Raw genomic sequence first — 22,580 nt, 5'->3', positions numbered from 1 at the left:
GAAGAAATTCTCTATAACTTCCACTTGTTTTCTTAATGTTTTATTTGGAGATCGGCTAATACCGGAAGCAAGCTGCACGATTTTGATTTCCTTTTCTCTAGGTGTTCAGTTGGGATTCTTGGGTTTAAAAAATAATGTATAAATCTTCATTTCCCCCGTTACTTCACTTGGACTGTCAGCGGATTAATAATAATTTTACTTAATGTAGTTTCCCCTTATCATAGAATGTGAATATAATGAACGTAGTCCTGTAGTTTTGTATTTTAGGATTATTAGTAATGTACTGATTAATTATGAAAACCAGATTATTCATTTTGTGCAGTACTGCTTGGCATTTTTGCATTTGTAATTATTTAATTCTCAGAACAACCTAATGATGCAGATATTATTACTTGAATTTTATAGAAGTGACAAACTTAGCGATACGAAGAATTACAACTTGCCTTAGGGCACACAACTAGTAAGATAGTTTAGATTTCAACCCAAATATAATTCCGGTATAGATGTACTTTCGTGTACTTTCTACGGTACTTCTCAATAGAAGTACAATTTTATTAACTTTGTTATGAAAAATTTTAGTCGTATAGAGGTTCGTTCTATACAATTGTGATCGGTTTTATTCATGCAATGAATAAAAATGCTAATCAATGCAATGAATAACCAATTTAATGATTAGCATTTTTGCCATATTGTCTCCTGTCTTTCTCTGTATGTGTGTAATTATTTGAAAGTAAGCTGCAAACACTGTAATCCTCAAATGTTTCAGCATGTGTTTCTTAAAAATAGGGACATTCTCCTACTAACCCCAGTATCATCATTAATGCCTATCAAAATTAACAACTCCATCTTCAAAATTCCTCAGTTGTTTCAAAGTGTCTTTGAGGGTTCTGCCCCCAGTTGTAGTCAGTCAAGATTCATGCACTGATTGCATTTGGTGATTAAGTCTTTAGTCCCTTTTGTAAAATGAAGAGTATCCATCCCCTCTCCTTTTTGCAGGGGAAGTTAAATAGGATGAATATTCGCTCCCTTCTTTTTTTCTGACACCTAATTGACCAAACCAGTTGTCTTGTAAAATATACCCACATTCTGGATTTGTGCCCTCCTAAATGTCATTTCATTTATTCCTCTTTCTCCCTGAATTTCCTATTAACTGGAAGTTAGGTGTAAAGGAAGGCTTAATTAGCTTAAAGTAAAACTTCCTTTGGCAAGAATATTTAATAGGTGATGCTGTGTACCTCCTATTGCATAATATAGGAGGCACATAATGTCAGATTCCCACACTATTATTGATGTTAAATGTAACCATTTGATTAAAGTCCTGACTACTGATGTGTTGTAAAGGTGTGGTTTGCCAGTTTGTGATTAATATGTAATCTTGGGGTAAAACTTGGACACTAAGCAAATACCCACTTTCTGACGATCTTTTGCCTAGTGATTTTTAGCACCCATGATGACTTTTGCTTAAATCGGTTATTTTATTGGAGGTTTTCTCTAAGGAAGAGATTTCCTTCATTAAGTGCAGGTAAACTATTGTTCTTCCCCAAAATGCAAATTAAATGTTAAATTTAATCTCCTTACTTTTCAATATTTAGAGTGAAGAGCTGGAGAAATAGCCACCCCCAGTGATGGCATATAAGATGTTTTTTGGGGCAGGGGTGAATGATACCACTTCAGATTCTCATGGGTTTTCATTTATTCCTTGTTTTATAACCAGTTACAGTCGTTTTTCTTTTTAATGACCAAACTGTCCCAGATTTGGTCAGTAGGAACCATTCCAGGCTGACTCGTGTGTTTTGACACCCCTGCTCCCCATTAATCTTGGAGTGCTTTCTGACACAAGTTACTCCAGGGTTTATCTTATACTTCCTTTGCTCACCTCTGGAAAGGGCTGTTTATCCAGGGAGTCTTGGTTCTTTTTAATGAGAAATCGTATATAGAAACCAAGTTCTGGATGTTTGGCATATTCGTTGCTGCTGCAGTGTCATTGCTTCTAGGTGCTTTGAGAGGAGAGAACTAAGAAAAAGTTTTTTCCTTGTTTAATCATGAGTTCAGAGTGATATTCCAGTTCCTATTTAACAAGCAGACTTTTTCTTCCTTGACTCTATATTTGTCTCTTGTCTTAAATGAAAATCTTGATTTTTAATACAATTAATAAACTGGCGAAGCACGGTGGCTTATGCCTGTAATCCCGGGGCTTTGAAAGGCCGAGGCAGAAGGATTGCTTGAGCCCAGGAGTTCAAGGCCAGCCTGGGCAACGTGATGAGACCCCATCTCTATAAAAAATAAAAAAATTAGCCAGGCATGGTGGTGTGTGCCTGTGTTCCCAGCTGCTCAGGAGGCTGAAGCAGGTGGATCGCTTGAGCCCAGGAGGTTGAGGCTGCAGTGAGCCATGTTCATGCCCCCACTGCACTTCAGCCTGGATGACAGAGTGAGACCCTGTCTCAAAAAAAATAATAATAATAAACTTATTTGCTTTCTCCCACTGTATACATAAAATCATTTTTAAATTATAGTGCTGGTATTACTAATACCAATAAGCTTCATAAAGTTTAAGATTTCTTTGCATTTATTTTCGTATTTAGACTATATTGCATGAAGAATGTATAATGAGTACTGTGTTCAAAAGTCACTTGAAATACTTTTGTTATGCTACCAATTTGATATGGTTCATAGGTTTCAGTTTTTACCTAGGATTTTATTTTTATGTAAAGTATATACATAATGTAGAAGTCAAAATAATGTTTTAAAACTATACTTGGATTAGCCGGGCATGGTGGCACATGCCTGTAGTGTCAGCTACTTGGGAAGCTGAGGCAGGAGAATTGCTTGAACCGGGGAGGCGGAGGTTGCAGTGAGCTGAGATTGTGCCGTTGCACTGCAGCCTGGGTGACAAAGCGGGACTCCGTCTCTAAAGCAAAACAAAACAAAACAAAAACTACATTTGAATAAGCCTCATTAAAATTAGTTTTTAAAGATGAAGTATTGTTTACCTTTACTATACTCCTTTTAATATCTACTACATTCTCATATCAAGCTCAGAATTAGCAGTAGACGAATTATGTTATGTGAAGCCACATAGAAGTACTTTTAAATTTTAAAATTAGATTCTGCTTCCTCTGGCAAAGAGAAAGAACTAAGACTAATTTTTAGAAGTTAGCAGAGAAGTGGATTCCATGCTTACTTTTTTTTTTTTTTTTTAAAAAACGGGGTGGGTGGGGGGGCTTACTGTGTTGCTCAGGCTGGAGTGCAGTTGCTATTCACAGCTGCGATCCTACTACTAATAAGCACGGGAGTTTTGACCTGCTCTGTTTCTGACCTGGGCCAGTTCTCTCCTCATGAGGCAACCTGGTGGTCCCTCACTCCCGGGAGGTCACCACGTTGATGCCTAATTTAGTGCAGACACCCAATCAGCATAGGATACTGCAGCGCAGAACTTGTGGGCTCGAGGGATCTTCCTGCCTCAACCTCTTGAGTAGCTGGGACTGCAGGCACACACCACTGTGCCCAGCTCTTTTTTTTTTTTTAAATAATGATTTTTAAATAGTGATTTAAAATAGTGATAGATTTCTCACTATGTTGTCCAGGCTGATCTCTCAAACTCCTGAGCTCAAGTGATCCTGCTGCCTTGGCCTCCCAAAGTGCTAAGATTACACGCATAAGCCTGTAGCCATAGGCCTAGATACCATATTTTTAAATAAAAATTCCATAAAAATAGAACTGTAGCTTTTACTTAAATCATGTCTTTAAAGAGGCAGGTAGTTGGTAGAGGTTTTGTGACTCCATGTACTTTGTTAACTTTTTTTTTTTTTTTTTGTGATGCAGTCTCCCTCTGTTTCCCAGGCTGGAATGCAGTGGCTTGATCTCAGCTCACTGCAATCCACCTCTGCCCCCTGGGTTCAAGCGATTCTCCTGCCTCAGCCTTCCTAGTGGCTGGGATTACAGGCGTGTACCACCACGCCCAGCTAATTTTTGTATTAGTAGAGATGGGGGGTTTCACCGTGTTGTCCAGGCTGGTCTCGAGCTCCTGACCTCAAGTGATTCACCTGCCTCGGCCTCCTTAAGTGTAATCCTGGCCTCCTAAAGTGCTGGAATTACAAACGTGAGCCACTGTGCCCAGCCGACTCTATCTACAACAAAACTCTATCTACAACAAAACTGGCATAAATATGCTATATACAGTTAAAAAGGCATTTGGATGTGTGATCAGTGGAGATAACACATTTTGTTTGAGTTGGACCAAATTTGATACAAATTCGTAATTATGTGATCTCAAATGAAGTTTTAAGAGGGAGCATTGTTCATCTAAAGTAAGCAGAGCACAATTAGGCAGTTTATCAGCCTCCTGTCAACCAAGTGCTGAAAAGCAAAACTGCCTGTAGTGTGTTTTCCTGTGTTCATCCTCACTGTCATAGGTCACACTAGCTGAGGCTGGTGTTGCAGGCAGTAAAGGAATTTACCAAGGCAATTGTAGGTAAAGAAGGGCAGATTTATTAGAGAAAGTATGAAAGTAGGTTGGTTGCAAGGGTGCAACGGGCAGGTCAGCAAGAGAGAAGCTGACTGCCAGGAGACAATGGCTTGCTGGGGACGTTATAGGATGATGCTTCTGCTGTGTGCTGCAGAGAGGGCTATGTGCAGTACTGATAAGGCCAAGGTTGCAGTGAGCTAACTTGCATTTTTCTGTCAGCCGAGAGTCTGGTGATAAGTTGAGTGCAGAAAGCTTGTGAGTTATTTGTGCAGGAGGGCTGTGTGTCTTGGACCATGAAGAAAGGCAGACTTACACCTTATCTGCTTTTTCTTTTTGCTGTACCCTTTTCCCACCCACCTGACTCCTTTTCCCTTATTAGGATTCCACAATCACTGCTTTCAATAATAGAGTGAACATCTAGTTCCATTAGGGAGTGGAGTGGGAGGATGGAGAATGCTTGCACTTGGACCCATTCACCCTCATTCTGTCTTTAATCTCATTTTTTTAAATTTTATTTTATTTTTGTTTTGTTTTGTTTTTTGAGACAGAGTCTCGCTCTGTCGCCCAGGCTGGAGTGCAGTGGCGTGATCTCCGCTCACTGCAAGCTCCGCCTCCTGGGTTCATGCCATTCTCCTGTCTCAGCCTCCTGAGTAGCTGGGACTACAGGCGCCTGCCACCACGCCCGGCTAATTTTTTTTTTTGTATTTTTAGTAGAGACAGGGTTTCACCGTGTTAGCCAGGATGGTCTCGATCTCCTGACCTTGTGATCCACCCGCCTCGGCCTCCCAAAGTGCTGGGATTACAGGTGTGAGCCACCGTGCCTGGCCTAATCTCAGTAAAATACATACACTACCCAAGGTTCTTAGAACACATAAGGTGATGAAAAAGAATACTATAAACAGTTGCATGGGTATGTGTAGCCATGTAGCAACTAGAACCTGTTGTGTAGGCTGAATGAACTAATACAGTGTTGATAATAATGCTAACATTTGTTATGCCCTTACTGTATGTCAGCTGTGCTAAACATTTTATACATTATCTTATTTAAATCTCACATTAACACTTTGACATTGCTACTAGTATCTTATTTTGCAGTAAGGAAACTGATATCTAAAAGCATTAAATGACTTGCCTAGAGTGTCACAATAAGTGGCCGACCCAGGTTTCAAATTCAAGGCTGTTTAGAGTTAGCACTTAGCCGCTTTGCTCCACCTCACAACTAAATGTAACAAGCCATAAAAATTGAATATATTTTCAGTCCCCATGAATAGGGAACTACATGACTGATGCTGTAACAACCTCAGAGATTGCAACAGGGATATGTTCTGAGAAATGCGTCGTTAGGTGATTGTGTCATTGTATGAACATCATAAAGTATACTTAGACAAAACTTGATGGTATGGCCTACTCTACATCTAGGTTATATGGTATAGCCTGTTGCTCCTAGGCCACGTATCTGTACAGCATGTTACTGTACTGAATGCTGTAGGCTTTTGTAACACAGTGGAAAGTATATGTATATCTAAGCATATCTAAACCTAGAAAAGGTGCAGTAAAAATGTGGTATTACAGGGTTGGGCACGGTGGCTCATGCCTGTAATCCCAGCACTTTGGGAGGCTGAGGCGGGTGGATCACCTAAGGTCAGGAGCTCGAGACTAGCCTGACCAATATAGTGAACCCTGTCTCTACTAAAAATACAAAAATTAGCCAAGTGTGGTGGCATGCACCTGTAGTCGCAGCTACTTGGGAGGCTGAGACAGGAGAATTGCTTGAACCTGGGAGGCAGAGGTTGCAGTGAGCCCAGATCACACCACTGCCCTCCAGCCTGGGCAACAGAACGAGACTCTTGTCTCAAAAACAATAATAATATGATATTATAATATGGGACTGTTGTGGTATTTGTGGTCTATCATTGAGGGACACATGCGATGAATGATTGTATATCATTTTCCTTTCTAATAGGTGTGGGAGTTTCTGACCCCTTGCTTCAGAAACTGCATTTAGATACTACTTTAAAAGGCATTTTAAAAGTAGAGTAAAAATCAAGATGGATTGATGGATGGATAGGTATGTGATAAAACAATTACAGTAGAATTTTTTTTTTTTTTTTTGAGATGGAGTCTTGCTGTGTCGCCCAGGCTGGAGTGCAGTGGCACGATCTCAGCTCACTGCAAGCTTCACCCCCTGGGTTCACGCCATTCTCCTGCCTCAGCCTCCCAAGCAGCTGGGACTACAGGGGCTCGCCACCACGCCCGGCTAATTTTTTGTATTTTTAGTAGAGACGGGATTTCACCGTGTTAGCCAGGATGGTCTCGATCTCCTTACCTCTTGATCTGCCCACCTCGGCCTCCCAAAGTGCTGGGATTACAGGCGTGAGCCACCACGCCCGGCCTACAGTAGAATGTTAATGGTAGGCTCTAGGTATGGCTATTCAGGTATTCAACTATAAAATTTTTTTTTTTTTTGCATGTTCTTTGATTTTTTTTTTTTTGAATTTTGATAGTTTTGGGGGTGCAGGTGGCTTTTGGCTATATGGATAAGTTCTTTAGTGGTGATTTCTGAGATTTTGGTGCACCCGTCACCTGAGCAGTGTACACTGTACCCAATGTGTAGTCTTTTATCCTTCACCCCACTTCCACCCTTCCCTCCAAGTCCCCAAAGTCCATTATATCCTTCATATGCTTTTGCGTCCTTGTAGCTTAGCTCTCACTTATAAGTGAGAACATACAATATTTGGTTTTCCATTCCTGAGTTACTTCACTTAGAATAATGGCCTACAACTCCATCCAAGTTGCTGCAAAAGCCACTATTTCATTCCGTTTTCATGGTGTAAATATACCACGTTTTCTTTATCTGCTCGTTGGTTGATGGGCGTTTAGGTTGGTTCCATATTTTTGCAGTTGGGAATTGTGCTGCTGTAAATGTGTGTACATGTGTCTTTTTCACATAATGACTTCTTTTCTTTTGGGTAGATAGCCAGTAGTGGGATTGCTGGATCAAATGGTAGTTCTACTTTTAGTTCTTTTTTTTTTTTTTTTTTTTGAGGTGGAGTTTAGCTCTTGTTGCCCAGGTTGGAGAGCAATGGCGCAGTCTTGGCTCACTGCAACCTCTGCCTCCTGGGTTCAAGCCATTCTCCTGCCTCAGCCTCCCAAGTAGCTGGGATTACAGGCATGCACCACCACGCCCAGCTAATTTTGTATTTTTAGGAGAGATGGGTTTTCTCCATGTTGGTCAGGCTGGTCTCGAACTCCCGACCTCAGGTGATCCGCCCACCTCAGCCTCCCAAAGTGCTGGGATTACAAGCGTGAGCCATCATGCCCAGCCTACTTTTAGTTCTTAAAGGAATCTCCATACTGTTTTTCATAGTGATTGTACTAGTTTACAGTTCCACCAGCAGTGTAAAAGTGTTCCCTTTTCACCACAGTCATGCCAATATTTATTATTTTTAATTTTTAAATTATAGCCATTCTTACAGGAGTAAGGTAGTATCTAATTGTGGTTTTAATTTGCATTTCCCTGATAATTAGGGATGTTAAACATTTTTTCATGTGTTCGCTGTTTTTATACCATTTGAGAATTGTCTATGTTTTTTTAACCCACTTTTTGATAGGATTGGTGGTTTTTTGTTTGTTTGTTTTTGCTGGTTTGTTTGTATTCCTTGTAGATTCTGGATATTAGTCCTTTGTTGGATGCACACTTTGCAAAAATTTTCTACCACTTTGGGTTGTCTCTACTCTGCTGATTATTTCTTTTGCTGTGTAGAAGCTTTTTAGTTTGATTAGGTCCCATTTTTGTTGCATTCGCTTTTGGTTTTTTGGTCATGAATTCTTTGTCTAAGCTAATGTCTAGAAGAGTTTTTCTGATGTTATCTTCAAGAATTTTTATGGTTTCAGGCCTTAAGATTTAAGTCTTTGATCCATCTTGCGTTGATTTTTGTATAAGATGAAAGATGAAGATCCAGTTTCATCCTTCTACATGTGACTTGCCAATTATCCCAGCACTGTTTGTTGAATAGGGTGTCCTTTCTCCACTTTATGTTTTTGTTTGCTTTGTCAAAGACCAGTTGGCTGTAAGTATTTGGCTTTATTTTGGGGTTCTCTATGCTGTTCCATTGGTCTACATGCCTGTGTTTATTACCAGTACCATGCTGTTTTGGTAACTATAGCCTTGTAGTGTAGTTTGAAGTCAGGTAATGTGATTCCTCCAGATTTGTTCTTTTTGCTTAGTCTTGCTTTGACTATATGGGCTCTTTTTTGGTTCCATATGAATTTTAGAATCGTTTTTTCTAGTTCTATAGAATGATGATGGTATTTTGATGTGAATTGCATTAAATCTGTAGATTGCATTTGGCAGTAATTGTCACCATATTGATTCTACCCATCCATGAGCATGGGATGTGTTTCCATTTGTTTGTATCATCAATGATTTGTTTCAACAGTGTTTTGTAGTCTTCCTTGTAGAGATCTTTCACCTCCTTGGTTAGGTATATTCCTGAGTATTTTAATTTTTCTTTGGCAGCTGTTGTAAAAGAGATTGCGTTATTGATTTGATTCTCGGCTTGGTCATCATTGGTATATAGCAGTGCTACTGATTTGTGTACATGAATTTTGTATCCTGAAACTTCACTGAATTCATTTATCAGATCTAGGAGCTTCTCAAATGCATCTTTAGGGTTTCCTAGGTATACGTTTATATCATCAGCAAACAGCAACAGTTTGACTTCCTCCTTTGCAGCTTGGTATAAAATTCTTTAAATTTTGCTGTATCTAAAAGTTTTCAAAATAAAATGTTACTGACTAAAAATATATTCTTAGGACTATACTTTCAGGGATCATTTCTGTAGTCTGTTACTAGAGAAGTTTCTCTGAATATGTAGAGCACTGGAAAAATATTTTTTTAAAAAAAGAAAAAATATATGTATATTCTTATTATAAAGCAGTATTCGCAGCTGTGTAAAAACCAGTAACATGCTGTATCCTCCATGTCTGTGTACAATGATCCTCTGAAAAATTTATTAACTCTTCCTAGTCTTTTATCACTGAAAATGGTCAAGCATTAAAGACTGTTGTAAAGAGGGTTCCCTCATTACTTAGGAGACTTCTAATTAAGCTTCTTCCAATATGATTTTTTAATACTCTTATAAATATTTCATATATCAAATTTCCGCCTGTGGTTTCCTGACATTTTGTAACCCCTATTGAATACACTCTATATAAGCGTTATGGGGTGTTTTTGCTTTTTAAGTGCTACCACATTCATAACTGTAACAGATAGTCCTTAGTACTTCAGAATAATTGTTTAAAATTTATCTCCTGTTAAGCTAAAACTTACATTAGTTTTTCTTTGTTCTTTATATTAGAAATACTTCACCCCATTTTAAGCAATGAGCTAGAAATATTCCAAGCCATAGGATTTAAAATAGTGATTGTGGCCGGGCGCGGTGGCTGAAGCCTGTAATCCCAGCACTTTGGGAGGCCGAGGCGGGCGGATCACGAGGTCAGGAGATCGAGACCATGGTGAAACCCCGTCTCTACTAAAAATACAAAAAATTAGCTGGGCGCAGTGGCGGGTGCCTGTAGTCCCAGCTACTCGGGAGGCTGAGGCGGGAGAATGGCTTGAACCCGGGAGGCGGAGCTTGCAGTGAGCCGAGATTGCGCCACTGCACTCCAGCCTGGGCGACAGAGCGAGACTCCCTCTCAAAAAAAAAAAAAAAAAAATAGTGATTGTATGTGTGCCTTTAAAAATTAAAAAAATATATTAGATTTGTATTATACTTCTGCTTGAAGGCCACATTGAGTGTTAAATTAATTTTTTCACTAATATTATTAGTTACAGTGTTGATATTGGCTGGCACATTTTTACATAACTTACCCTGGAGTAAATCACTGACTTGTATTATCTTGTTATTTCACGTTGATAACTCTGTCTTGCAAGAGTGAAATAGGTGGCTGAAGCTTATTAATTAGAGATTAACATCCTTCTTTGTCTCCACATTGAATATTCTTCCCTTTTAATACTTTCCTTATATAGCTTTAAAAAAAAACTTAAAATTACAGATGTTTGATACCTGGCCTTTTTACAATTTTGATATTCTTTTACTTCAGGATATTACTATCCTTCTACAGGTATTAAATGATATTTTTTGGGGGGCGTTTTGGTTTTTTTTGTTTGTTTTGTTTTTTTTTGAGATGGAGTTTCTCTCTTGTTGCCCAGGCTGGAATGCAATGGTGCCATCTTGGCTCACCACAACCTCCGCCTCCCAGCTTCAAGCGATTCTCCTGCCTCAGCCTCCCGAGTAGCTGGGATTACAGGCATGCGCCACCACACCCAGCTAATTTTGTATTTTTAGTAGAGACGGGGTTTCTCCATGTTGGTCAGGCTGGTCTCGAACTCCCAACCTCAGGTGATCCACCCACCTTGGCCTCCTAAAGTGCTGGGATTACACGCGTGAGCCACTGCGCCCGGCCTTGGTTATGTGTTTTTTAATGCTGAAGTGATTTGCTATTGATTTGGTTTTGATAGTTTATTTTATGCAGTCACCATAACTGCAAACATCTTGGCAACGTGTAACTAAGACTGTGAGTCTCTGGAAGCTAGTTTTTCTGGAACTACTACCCTCTAGCTTCTGAAACAACTTTAGATGATTCCTTTTAAAAATTATTTTCTTTTATTCAGATCTTAACCTGTTAGGTATCTGATCCTTGCCTATTCTTGGCAGGTAAGCATATCCAATAGTGTATTTTATTAAATAATCGTGCTCTTTGATAAGAAAATAAAGAATAAGTTTTTCAGGGACTTAGATTTACTTATTTTGCTTTAATTTCACTTTTGTGTATGTGTGGGTGTGTATGATGGAGTTTCACTCTGGTCCCCCAGGCTGGAGTGCAATGGCGTGATCGTGGCTCCCTGCAACCTGCACTTTCTGAGTTCAAGAGATTCTCCTGCCTCAGCCTCCCGAGTAGCTGGGATTACAGGCACGCACCACCATGCCCAGCAGGTTTTTGTATTTTTTAAGTAGAGATGGGGTTTCACCGTGTCAGGCAGGCTGATCTCGAACTCCTGACCTCAGGTGATCACCCGCCTCAACCTCCCAAAGTGTTGGGATTACAGGTGTGAGCCATCACGCCCGGCCCTCATTTCACTTTTTTACTGGTGAGGTTTACTCTTGTGTGTATGTGTTTCTTCTACTTACAGCTTTTTCTCCTTTTTACATTTTTCCTGGGTTTTACTTTTTCTTTGGCTCTTTGCTCTTCTTACTTTCTGCTTTGGACCTTCCCACTGCTCATTTCCTTATTGTGGCTTTCCATTACTGAATCAGGACGGTTTCTTTTGTCTTTGGTGCACTTCACATGCTGTATAAAACTAACCCATTCTTCCAAGAGAATTATTTTTATTTACAGGAATCACTGCTTCTCTTTGTCTTTGGGTCCACTTGGTATTGTTTCTTCCTTCTTTCTACTTTCCGCCACTAGTTTTACCTAGCTTTACTTTGAGAGGCAGTATAGCCTAGTGTAAGGAGCACCAATTAGCATGCTAGCTGGGTTCAACTCTTGACTCTGTTACCTGTTGTGTGGCTAGTTCCTTAACTTGTCTATGCTGCCTTTTCCTCACTGGTAAAATGAAGATACCTGGTGATAGCTATCACAAAAGTTTATATGAAAATTAAGTTACATAATATGTAAAAGGTACTTAGAACAATACTTGGCACATATTGGGTACTATGTAAGTATTAACTACAAACTAATGATTATTATTACTTTTTTTTTTTTTTTTTGAGACGGGCTCCCTCTGTCGCCCAGGCTGGAGTGCAGTGGTGTGACTGTGGGTCATTATGGCCTCGATCTCCTGGGCTCACCGGGTTCAAGAGATCCTCCCACCTCAGCCTCCTGAGTAACTGGAACTACAGGTGCACTCCACTACTCCCATCTAATTTTTGTACTAGAGATAGAGTTTTGCCATGTTGCATTAGCTGGTCTGAAACTCCTGGGCTCAAGCAGCCTACCCAACTCAGCCTCTCACAGTGCTGGAATCACAGGCATGAACCACTGCACCTTGCCTATTGTTACTGCTTTTAATATAAAATGGTTCAAAGCAGTTGGATCTTCAGTGCCTCTTATCATACATCCTTCTATTTTTTTCCTCCACATTTATTTATTTGAGACGGAATCTGGCTCCATTGCCCAGGCTGGAGTGCAGTGGCACAGTCTCTGCTCCCTGAAGCCTCTGCCTCCTGGGCTCAAGCCATCTTCCCACCTCAGCCTCCCAAGTAGCTGGGACCACAGATGCACACCACCACACGCAGCAGATTATTATATTTTTTGTAGATACGGGGTCTTACCATGTTGCACAGGCTGGTCTTGAACTCCTAAGCTCATGTGATCTGCTTGCCTTGGCTTCCCAAAATGGTGGGATTAAAGGCATGAGCCAGCATACCCGGCCTCGGCCTCCACATGTTATTTTTCATGTTTCATTTCCTTAAAAATTCTACTTCATCATCTTTTCTCTCAAGAGTCTACCTCTTATAACTTGAAAGAGGAGTAAAGCCAAAGCCAGACAAGAACTCTAGCTACTTCTCACCACGCCACCAATAAACTTAACTATAGCTGTACTCTTTCTTTCCTCTCCCCATCTCCCCAGCCTGGGCCTCCGCCTGTTTAAGGCTAATCCTTTCACTCATCCTCTGAACCCCATTTCCTTCTACCTGTCTAGGGACCTTATACCATCTGTTATCACCTGTTTCCTGTATCTTTAACCTTTCCCTCTTTTCTGTGTCTTTTTCAACAAAAATCAAAACATTCTGTTTATATTTTACTTTAATAAAAAAAATCTGAGAAACAGGGAAAAAAATTTTCTAGCTTGTCCATTCTGTAAAAAATCAGTATCCTCGCCTGACCCCTTACTTCTGTCCAGCTAACCCCCTTGCTCTATTTTTAGAACCTAGCTACTTTATGATGAATTGTCTTTACTCACAGTTTTCACTTCCTCATGTCTGTATATTCTTTCTTTTTCTATGGCAATCTTGCTTCTAATTCTTCTACTTTTTTCTTATATGCTATTATAAGGTCATCGTGACTCCTTTGTGGCTAAATCAAATAGACTTTGGTTTCTATCTTATTTGACCAGTCAGCAGCATTTGACACTGTCAGTCACCACTCCTTGAAATACCTTGTACCCTTGGTTTCTGAAGTAACTCCTACTATGCTGGTTATTCTGTGTATCTCTTTCACAGGTTTCCCTTCTGCTACCCCACCTTCACTTTTTTCCTTTTTTTCTTAATTGGTCTAGCTAAAGGTTTATCAATTTTGCTTATTTTTTTCAGAGAACCAAGTCTTGGCTTTAATTTTTCCTGTGGCTTGTCCGTTTATGTCTGTGCTTTGTTTTGTCTATTTATTTTGGGTTTTCTTTGCTCTTTTTCGAGCTAAGGTAGACACATAGACCATTGATTTGTGTGTGTGTGTGTGTGTGTGGTGAAATACACGTAACGTAAAATTTGCCATCATAACCAGTTCAGTGGCATTAAGTACATTCACATTATTATACAACCATCACCACCACCCATCTTTCATAACTCTCTTCATCTTTCAGAAGTGTAACTCTGTGCTCATTAAACAGTAACTCCCCATCCCTGTCTCCCCACATCCCCAGGCAACCACCCTTCTACTTTTCTGTCTCTGAATTTGAGTGTCCTCTAAGTATTTAATGTAATCGGAATCATATGGTATTTGTTCCTTAATTATTGGTTTATTTCACTTGTATAATGTCTTCAAGGTTCGTTTGTGTTGCAGCATATATCTGAATTTCCTTCCTTTTTAAGGCTGAATAATATTCCATTGTGCATTTATGCCACACCTCATTAATTCATTCATCTCTTGTGGACATTTGGGTTGCTTCTACCTTTTGGCTGTTGTGAATAATGCTGCTTTGAATATTAATGTACAAATACTGGTGTGTCCTTGCTTTCACTTCTTTTGGGTATCTACCCAGAAGTGGAATTGCTGGATCATATGGTAATTTCTATTTTTTATTTTTTGAGGAACCCCACTATACTGTTTTCTATAGTGGCTACACCATTTTACATTCCCACCAACCATGCACAAGGATTTTAATTTCTCCACATCTTTGCCAAGACTTGTTATTTTGTTTTTTTTTACTATTACATTAGACATTCGAATGGGTATGAGGTGGTAAGTCATTGATATTTAGAGACCATCATTTCTTTTTTTTTTTCCCCTGAGACAAAGTCTCGCTGTGTCACCCAGGTTGGAGTGCAATGGCACGATCTCGGCTCACTGCGACCTCTGCCTCCTGGGTTCAAGTGATTCTCCTGCCCCAGCCTCCCAAGTAGCTGGGATTACACATGCGTGCCACTGTGCCCAGCTAAATTATCAGTTAAAAATATATTCCAGTTTCCTTTGTTGATTCCTTATTTGATCAGCCCATGGGTTATTATTTAGAAGTGCATTGTTTAATTTCCAGATATTTAGGGCTTTCTTGGTATTTTATTACTTATTTTTTTCTGTTTTGGTGAGAGAACATACTCTGTGCATTCATTCCTTTAAAATTTATTAAGATTTGTCTTATGGCCCAGCATATGATCTTTCTTGGTGAACATACCACTTTGCTCTTGAAAAGAATGTATATTCTGCACTATAAATGTCAATTTGGTGAAGATGATTGACCTTTACGTCTTTTTTTAATGTTTTGAGACAGGATCTCACTCTGTCACCCAGGCTGGAGTGCAGTGGATCGATCTTGGCTCACTGTAACCTCCACCTCCCAGGGTCAATAAATCCTCTCACCTCTGCCTCGCAAGTAGCTGGCACTACAGGAGCATGCCACTATGTCTGGCTAATTTTTGTATTTTTTGTAGAGGTGGGTTTCACCATGTTTCCCAAGCTGCAGATCTTTTATCTTTACTGATGGTTTTGTGTTTGTGTGTGTGTGTGTGTGTGTGTGTTTCAGTTCTGTAATTGCAGAGAGGTGATATTAAAATCTTCAACTATTGCTGGGCATGGTGGCTCACACCTGTAATCCCAGCACTTTGGGAGGCTGAGGCAAGTGGATAACCTGAGGTTAGGAGTTCGAGACCAGCCTGGCCAACATGGTGAAACTCCGTCTCTACCAAAAATATAAAAAGTAGCCAGGCGTGATGGCATGTACCTGTAGTCCCAGCCACTTGGGAGACTGAGACAGGAGAATCGCTTGAACCCAGGAGTTGAAGGTTGCAGCGAGCCAAGATCATGCCATTGCACTCCAGCCTGGGCAACAGAGCGAGACTCAGTCTTTAAAAAAAGAAAAACTTCAACTTTTGGCCGGGCATGGTGGCTCACACCTGTAATCTCAGCACTTTTGAGAAGCTAAGGTGGATGGATTCATTGAGCCCCAGGAGTTTGAGACCAGCCTGGGCAACATAATGAAACTCTGTCTCTACAAAAAAATACAAAAATCATCTGGGTGAGGTGGTGCACGCCTGTAGTCCCAGCTATTCAGGAGGCTAAGGTGGGAGGATTGCTTGAGTCCGGGAGGTCCAGGCTGTGTGTGTTGTGGTTGTGCCTTTGCACTCTAATCTAGGCAACAGAGTAAGACCCTACCTCAAAAAAAAAAAAAATCATCAATTATTATTGTGGAATTATCTTTCCCTTTAATTTTGTCAGTGTTTTATTTTGAAGCATATACATTTTTTATTACCTCTATGTTTGATAATACTTTGTCTTAAGTCCGCTTTATCTGATATTAAAGTAAGCCAACTCCAGCTTTCTTGTACGTACTGTTTGCATGATATATGTTCTTCCATATCTGTCTCTTTTTATTTAAAGTGTGTTTCTTATAAAAAACATATATTTGAGAATGATTTTATCTCTTCTGACAATCTGTGCCTTTAGTCAAAACATTTAGTTTATTAAAAAGCAACATGTATTAGTTTGCTAGGGTGCCATAACAAACTATGACATAGTAGGTGGCTGTTAAGAAATTTTTGTCTCATAGTTGTGGAGGCTTGAAGTTCGAGGCATAGGTGGGGTTGGTTCCTCCTGAGGACCATGAGGGAAGCATCTCTTGTTCCATGTCTCTTTGCTTCTGGTAGTGCCTTGGCTTGTCTTCATGGGGCATCCTCCCTATGTGCATGTCTGTCTACAAATATCCCCTTTATACGAGGACACCTTAATGATCTCCCTTGAACTTGACTACCTCTGTAAAGACTCCATTTCCAAGTAAGGTCCCATTCTGAGGCACTGGGGTTTAGGACCTCAACATATCTTTTTAGAGAACCCAATTCAACCCCATACCAAGACATATATAAAGTTAACTGCTTGTGCAGAGGTAAGTTGGAGAAAGCCACTGTACTTGTGTACGTATTTTTTTAAAAGGTACAAAAATTTAATTATATTAAAACAGTAACATACATTTGTGTGTATGAGGAAGGGATATTTAAAATTAAAATATTCTATAATCACAAGAAAGACCTAATATTCTTGCTCTGCTCTTGGGCAGCCAAGAAAATTAAAGCCTGTTTTGTATCGCAAAAATAAAAAGAGACTTGATAGAAGTTACAGTGCTCAGTGCTTGCAACCCAAGTCAATTTATACTCGTTAGATAAGTTTAAATTCTAAAGGCTACAAAAATCTTATTAAATCAAGGGGAAAAAATTCATTTTAGAACAGTTATTCAAGATGAAAGAAAGGCATGTCTTCAGTGAGAGAGCTGCCTGCTGTTGGATGATTTCTTACTAATGTGTTTAAAGATTTTGGACTTCTCAACTTTCTTGGTTTTCTGGTAGTCAAATCCACCACTACCTCCTCGCTTTTTCTACTTGCCTTCATTGCTGTTGACATTCAGATCAACAAAGGCAGGCACTTTGAAACCAAATGGCAGAGCAACTTGAGGCAAATTTAAGTTATTTAATTAAAGATCTGTTTCAGAGAGTGGGAATCATAACCTGGTATGTATGACTTACATGCTTCCTGGGCTGACGTAGAAAGAAAGTAGTTCTTTTCAATCAATTTCTCAAGCTGAGACTGAATGTCAGAAATTTTAGACCAGGAAAAGTCAAATTCACTTAATGGAATCTTGGATTGCTTCAAGTAGAAGAAAACCCAATTCTTCTGGGCCCAAAATGGGCAAGACATGTCATCTCCCATTTAGGCCTCTGGCTGTTCTACCTACACGATGAATATATTCCTTAAGGTCATCCAGATTGTCATAGTGAACAATCCAGTCAGCTTGAGGAATGTCCAGTCCTCTTGCCACCACATCCTTACACGATAGTGTTCCCACATCTGCGTTGCAGAACTGGAAGAATGTGGTTGTACGTTTATTTTGCTTTTGCTTTCCATGAATGGCCAATACAGGCAAATCATTGCAGTTCGGCAACTCATAGTGGTATTTCACAGACATACAAGATGAAAAGAAGACCACGAGCTTCTTCTTTCGGTTCTTCTTAAGGAATGTAAAGAGCAAAAGGAATCTCTTTTCAGAAGGACAAACAACATACCCCTGCTCAAGACCATCCACTGTTGCATTAGCTTTATCATCATCAACACCAACATACAATGGCTCCTTTTTCAGAGAAATCCTTGCCAGGCCTTCAACTTTTCGAGTTTGGGTGGCAGAAAAGAGCATAGTCTGTCTACATGTTGGCAAAAGTTTAATAATTTGCTTTAATTCCTCTTCAAACCCAACGTCCAAGATATGATCAGCTTCATCAATAACCAGACACTGCAGGTTTTTGTATATAAACTCTGGGATATTCTGCGTATGGTACAGCAGACGGCCTGGTGTGGCCACAATGATGTTGATCCCATTAGCAAGTTTCTGTGCTTCAGCAGATCTGTTACTGCCACCAATTATCAACCCATAGGTATGCACATGGTGAGTCATTAGCTCCTTAAGAACACCAGAAAATTTGCTTGGCTAATTCTCTAGTAGGTGAGAGAACAAGGACTCCCGATGCATTCCTGGGCATGAATTTTAACAATGAGTTCATGTGTTTTTTGGCTGCATAAATGTCTTCTTTTGAGAAGTGTCTGTTCATGTCCTTTGCCCACTTTTTGATGGGGTTGTTTGTTTTTTTCTTGTAAATTTGTTTGAGTTCATTGTAGATTCTGGATATTAGCCCTTTGTCAGATGAGTAGGTTGCAAAAATTTTCTCCCATTCTGTAGGTTGCCTGTTCACTCTGATGGTAGTTTCTTTTGCTGTGCAGAATCTCTTTAGTTTAATTAGATCCCATTTGTCAATTTTGGCGTTTGTTGCCATTGCTTTTGGTGTTTTAGACATGAAGTCCTTGCCCACGCCTATGTCCTGAATGGTATTGCCTAGGTTTTCTTGTAGGATTTTAATGGTTTTAGGTCTAACATTTAAGCCTTTAATCCATCTTGAATTAATTTTTGTATAAGGTGTAAGGAAGGGATCCAGTTGCAGCTTTCTACATATGGCTAGCCAGTTTTCCCAGCACCATTTATTAAATAGGGAATCCTTTCCCCATTTCTTGTTTTTGTCAGGTTTGTCAAAGATCAGATAGTTGTAGATACGCGGCATCATTTCTGAGGGCTCTGTTCTGTGCCATTGATCTATGTCTCTGTTGTGGTACCAGTACCATGCTGTTTTGGTTACTGTAGCCTTGTAGTATAGTTTAAAGTCAGGTAGCGTGATGCCTCCAGCTTTGTTCTTTTGGCTTAGGACTGACTTGGCGATGCGAGCTCTTTTTCGGTTCCATATGAACTTTAAAGTAGTTTTTTCCAATTCTGTGAAGAAAGTCATTGGTAGCTTGATGGGGATGGCATTGAATCTATAAATTACCTTGGGCAGTATGGCCATTTTCACGATATGGTGGGACTGTAAACTAGTTCAACCATTGTGGAAGTCAGTGTGGCGATTCCTCAGGGATCTAGAACTAGAAATACCATTTGACCCAGCCATCCCATTACTGGGTATATACCCAAAGGACTATAAATCATGCTGCTATAAAGACACATGCACACGTATGTTTATTGTGGCACTATTCACAATAGCAAAGACTTGGAACCAACCCAAATGTCCAACAACGATAGACTAGATTAAGAAAATGTGGCACATATACACCATGGAATACTATGCAGCCATAAAAAATGATGAGTTCGTGTCCTTTGTAGGGACATGGATGAAACTGGAAAACATCATTCTCAGTAAACTATCACAAGGACAAAAAACCAAACACCGCATGTTCTCACTCATAGGTGGGAATTGAACAATGAGAACTCATGGACACAGGAAGGGGAACATCACACTCCGGGGACTGCTGTGGGGTGGGGGGAGGGGGGAGGGACAGCATTAGGAGATATACCTAATGCTAAATGACGAGTTAATGGGTGCAGGAAATCAACATGGCACATGGATACATATGTAACAAACCTGCACATTGTGCACATGTACCCTAAAACCTAAAGTATAATAAAAAAAAAAAAACAAAAAAACAATGAGTTCAACTGCAGGTTTGAGAAAAGCCAGGGTTTTACCACTGCCTGTTTTTGCAGCTGCTAAAAGATCCCTGCCTTCCAGAAGTGGTCTGATACTTTTATGCTGAATTTCAGTCATGTTTGTAAAACTCATTTTTTTTTTTTTTTTAACTTCAGAGTTTTCATTGACAAGATTACATAGAGAAACAAATGAAGTATCCTCAAATGCTCCTGTGAATCCCAGGGGCAGGCTGGGCACCTCACTGTCGTCTTCATTATCTGGCTTCTCCACGTTGTTTTCTGTCTCTTTAGGAGTCTCGGCACTTTCTTCTCAGATTCCTCTTTGTTTCCAGTTTTTGCTTTTTTTGTATCAGTCCAGCATCATTCACCATTTTTCTCTTTTGATTCTGAATTGGGAGACTGCATTGCTACTTCTCCATTGGTTAATACGGTGGATTTCTGGGGAGATTTTTTAGCTTTTATATTTTCCACTGCTTCTTGAGACACGTCTCCATTTTGAGCTTCTGATAAGCCCATGTTCATAGAATGTTTTGATTTTTTTAACCTTTCTACCTCTCATTGTTTCTTCAGACACATCTCCATTTTGAGTTTCTGACAGGGTCAGATTTGAGGCCCCTGCAACTTTAGGTTCTGGTGCCGCAATTTGAGTTTCTGCTTCTTGATCTTCTTGAGCAGGAGTTTTTCATTGGCAGGTGAGACACTGCTGTCCAACAAGTGCATAGATCACGATGCCACACAGTACAGCTACTCAGTTCTCGAGGCTGATGTGACTTCCACTTGTATATATATTTTAAAGCGTATATGCAGTTGAACTCTTGAGTACTTGGTGTGGACACTTAAAAACTCTTTAGGGAAAATAAGGAGCTCTTTAAATGCTAGTTGACAAAAACTGACTTGAATTTTACTTGCTCATGTAAGGAGCCAAATGGATGAATAAGATAGATAGGCCCTCTATTGAGTCTTTCTTTCTAGATACAATAATATGATGTGAATAGCAGATATCCCTTAAGTACTCTGATTAATCTATTTATGCCTATCCTTCCATTATTGGAACACTAAGCATGTGGGAGTTATTTCTGTCCTGCTCAAGGTCATCGCTAAGGTCTGATTGTAAAAATTCAAATAATTGCAACCTCTGGCATAAATGGGTTAAATTATTATAAATGACAATATAACAGGGTGGGGAGAAATAACTGGGAATTGAAGACTTTTTTTTTTGGTCATATAGACCTTTGTGTAAATCCTGGTTTTGTTAACTTAGTTATAGGGATATGGACAATTTAATTTGATTTTCTGTCTCCTCATTTAACACTGGATTTATTTTTATTTTTATTTTTTTAAGAGAGTCTCTCTCTGTCACCCAGGCTGGAGGGCAGTGGCGTGATCTCAGCTCACTGCAACTTCTGCCTCCCACGTTCAAGCAATTCTTGTGCCTCAGGCGCCTGAGTAGTAGCTGGGGTTGCAGGCGTATACCACCACACCCAGCTAATTTTTGTATTTTTAGTAGAGACGGGGTTTCGCTGTGTTGGCCAGGCTGGTCTCGAACTCCTGGCCTCAAGAGATCCACCCATCTCGGCCCCACAAAATACTGGGATTACAGGTGTGAGTTACCGTGCCCGGTCTGTAACTGGATTTAAACAATCCTTTTACCAGAATTTGTGAGTCCAGAGTGAGATAGTGACACTTGGTGGGAGTTACTCAATGTATATTAATTTATCTTCTCTTGATCTAGAAAGTAACAATCAGCATGACTTGGTGACTACCAGCAAGGAGAGGAAATTCTAATCATTTAATGTTTCTGATTTAATTGATTTATTGATAACTCTCCATTACTTTTTCAAATCTCTGAACTAGAAAGGGCTTATTCAGAGTAAAATGATTAGAATCTTTGTTTCATTGAAAAACAACTAGTTATAAAATGGTTTTTTTGTTTGTTTGTTTTTTGAGATGGAGTTTTGCTTTTGTTGCCCAGGCTGGAGTGCAATGGCACAGTCTTGGCCCACGGCAACCTCCGCCTCCCAAGTTCAACCGATTCTCCTGCCTCAACCTCCCAAGTAGCTGAGATTACAGGTGTGCACCACCATACCCAGCTAATTTCTTTTTTTTTTTTTTTTTTTTTTTAGTAGGACGGAGTTTCGTTTCGTCATGTTGGCCAGGCTGGTCTCAAACTCCTGACCTCAGGTGATCCACCTGCCTTGGCCTCCCAAAGTGCTGGGATTATAGGTGTGAGCCACCACGCCCAGCCAAATGGTCTTTTTTTTTTGATACAAGATCTTTCTGTCATCCCGGCTGGAGTGCAGTGGTGAAGTCACAGCTCACTGTAGTCTCAACCTCCCAGGCTCAAGTGATCCTCCTGCCTCAGCCTCCTGTCTAGCCAGGACTACAGGTGCACAGCACCACACTTAGCTAATTTTTTTTTTTAATTTTTAGTAGAGACAAGGTCTCTCTGTTGCCCAGGCTGGTCTTGAACTTCTAGGCTCAAATGAGCTTCCTGCCTTGGCCTCCCAAAGTGCTGGGATTATATGCATGAGCCATTGTTCTAGGCCTAAAATTATCTTGTTAAACTCAGATAAAGTAGTCCATTTGAAATTCTCCCTGAAAACTTAAAAAACACTTAAGGGAAGTAAACTAGTGTGAAATAAAGATCACAAAACACTTTCAGTA

General features: G+C 39.9%; 1 protein-coding gene and 2 pseudogenes across 13 annotated transcripts in view; 2 read left to right on the top strand and 1 right to left on the bottom strand.

The window, feature by feature from the left end:
• The window catches only part of ZBTB44 (zinc finger and BTB domain containing 44), a 95,983-nt gene that overhangs the window by 1,277 nt on the left and 72,126 nt on the right, over positions 1-22,580 (top strand). The window lies entirely within an intron of this gene.
• Positions 9,279-9,359, top strand: LOC129480026 (uncharacterized; annotated as a pseudogene).
• Positions 17,130-20,611, bottom strand: LOC129479870 (ATP-dependent RNA helicase DDX18-like; annotated as a pseudogene).

The sequence above is a fragment of the Symphalangus syndactylus genome, chromosome 3 (assembly GCF_028878055.3).
Source record: "Symphalangus syndactylus isolate Jambi chromosome 3, NHGRI_mSymSyn1-v2.1_pri, whole genome shotgun sequence".
Classification (NCBI taxonomy): Eukaryota; Metazoa; Chordata; class Mammalia; order Primates; family Hylobatidae; genus Symphalangus; species Symphalangus syndactylus.
This window is presented reverse-complemented; position numbering and strand designations above follow the sequence as displayed.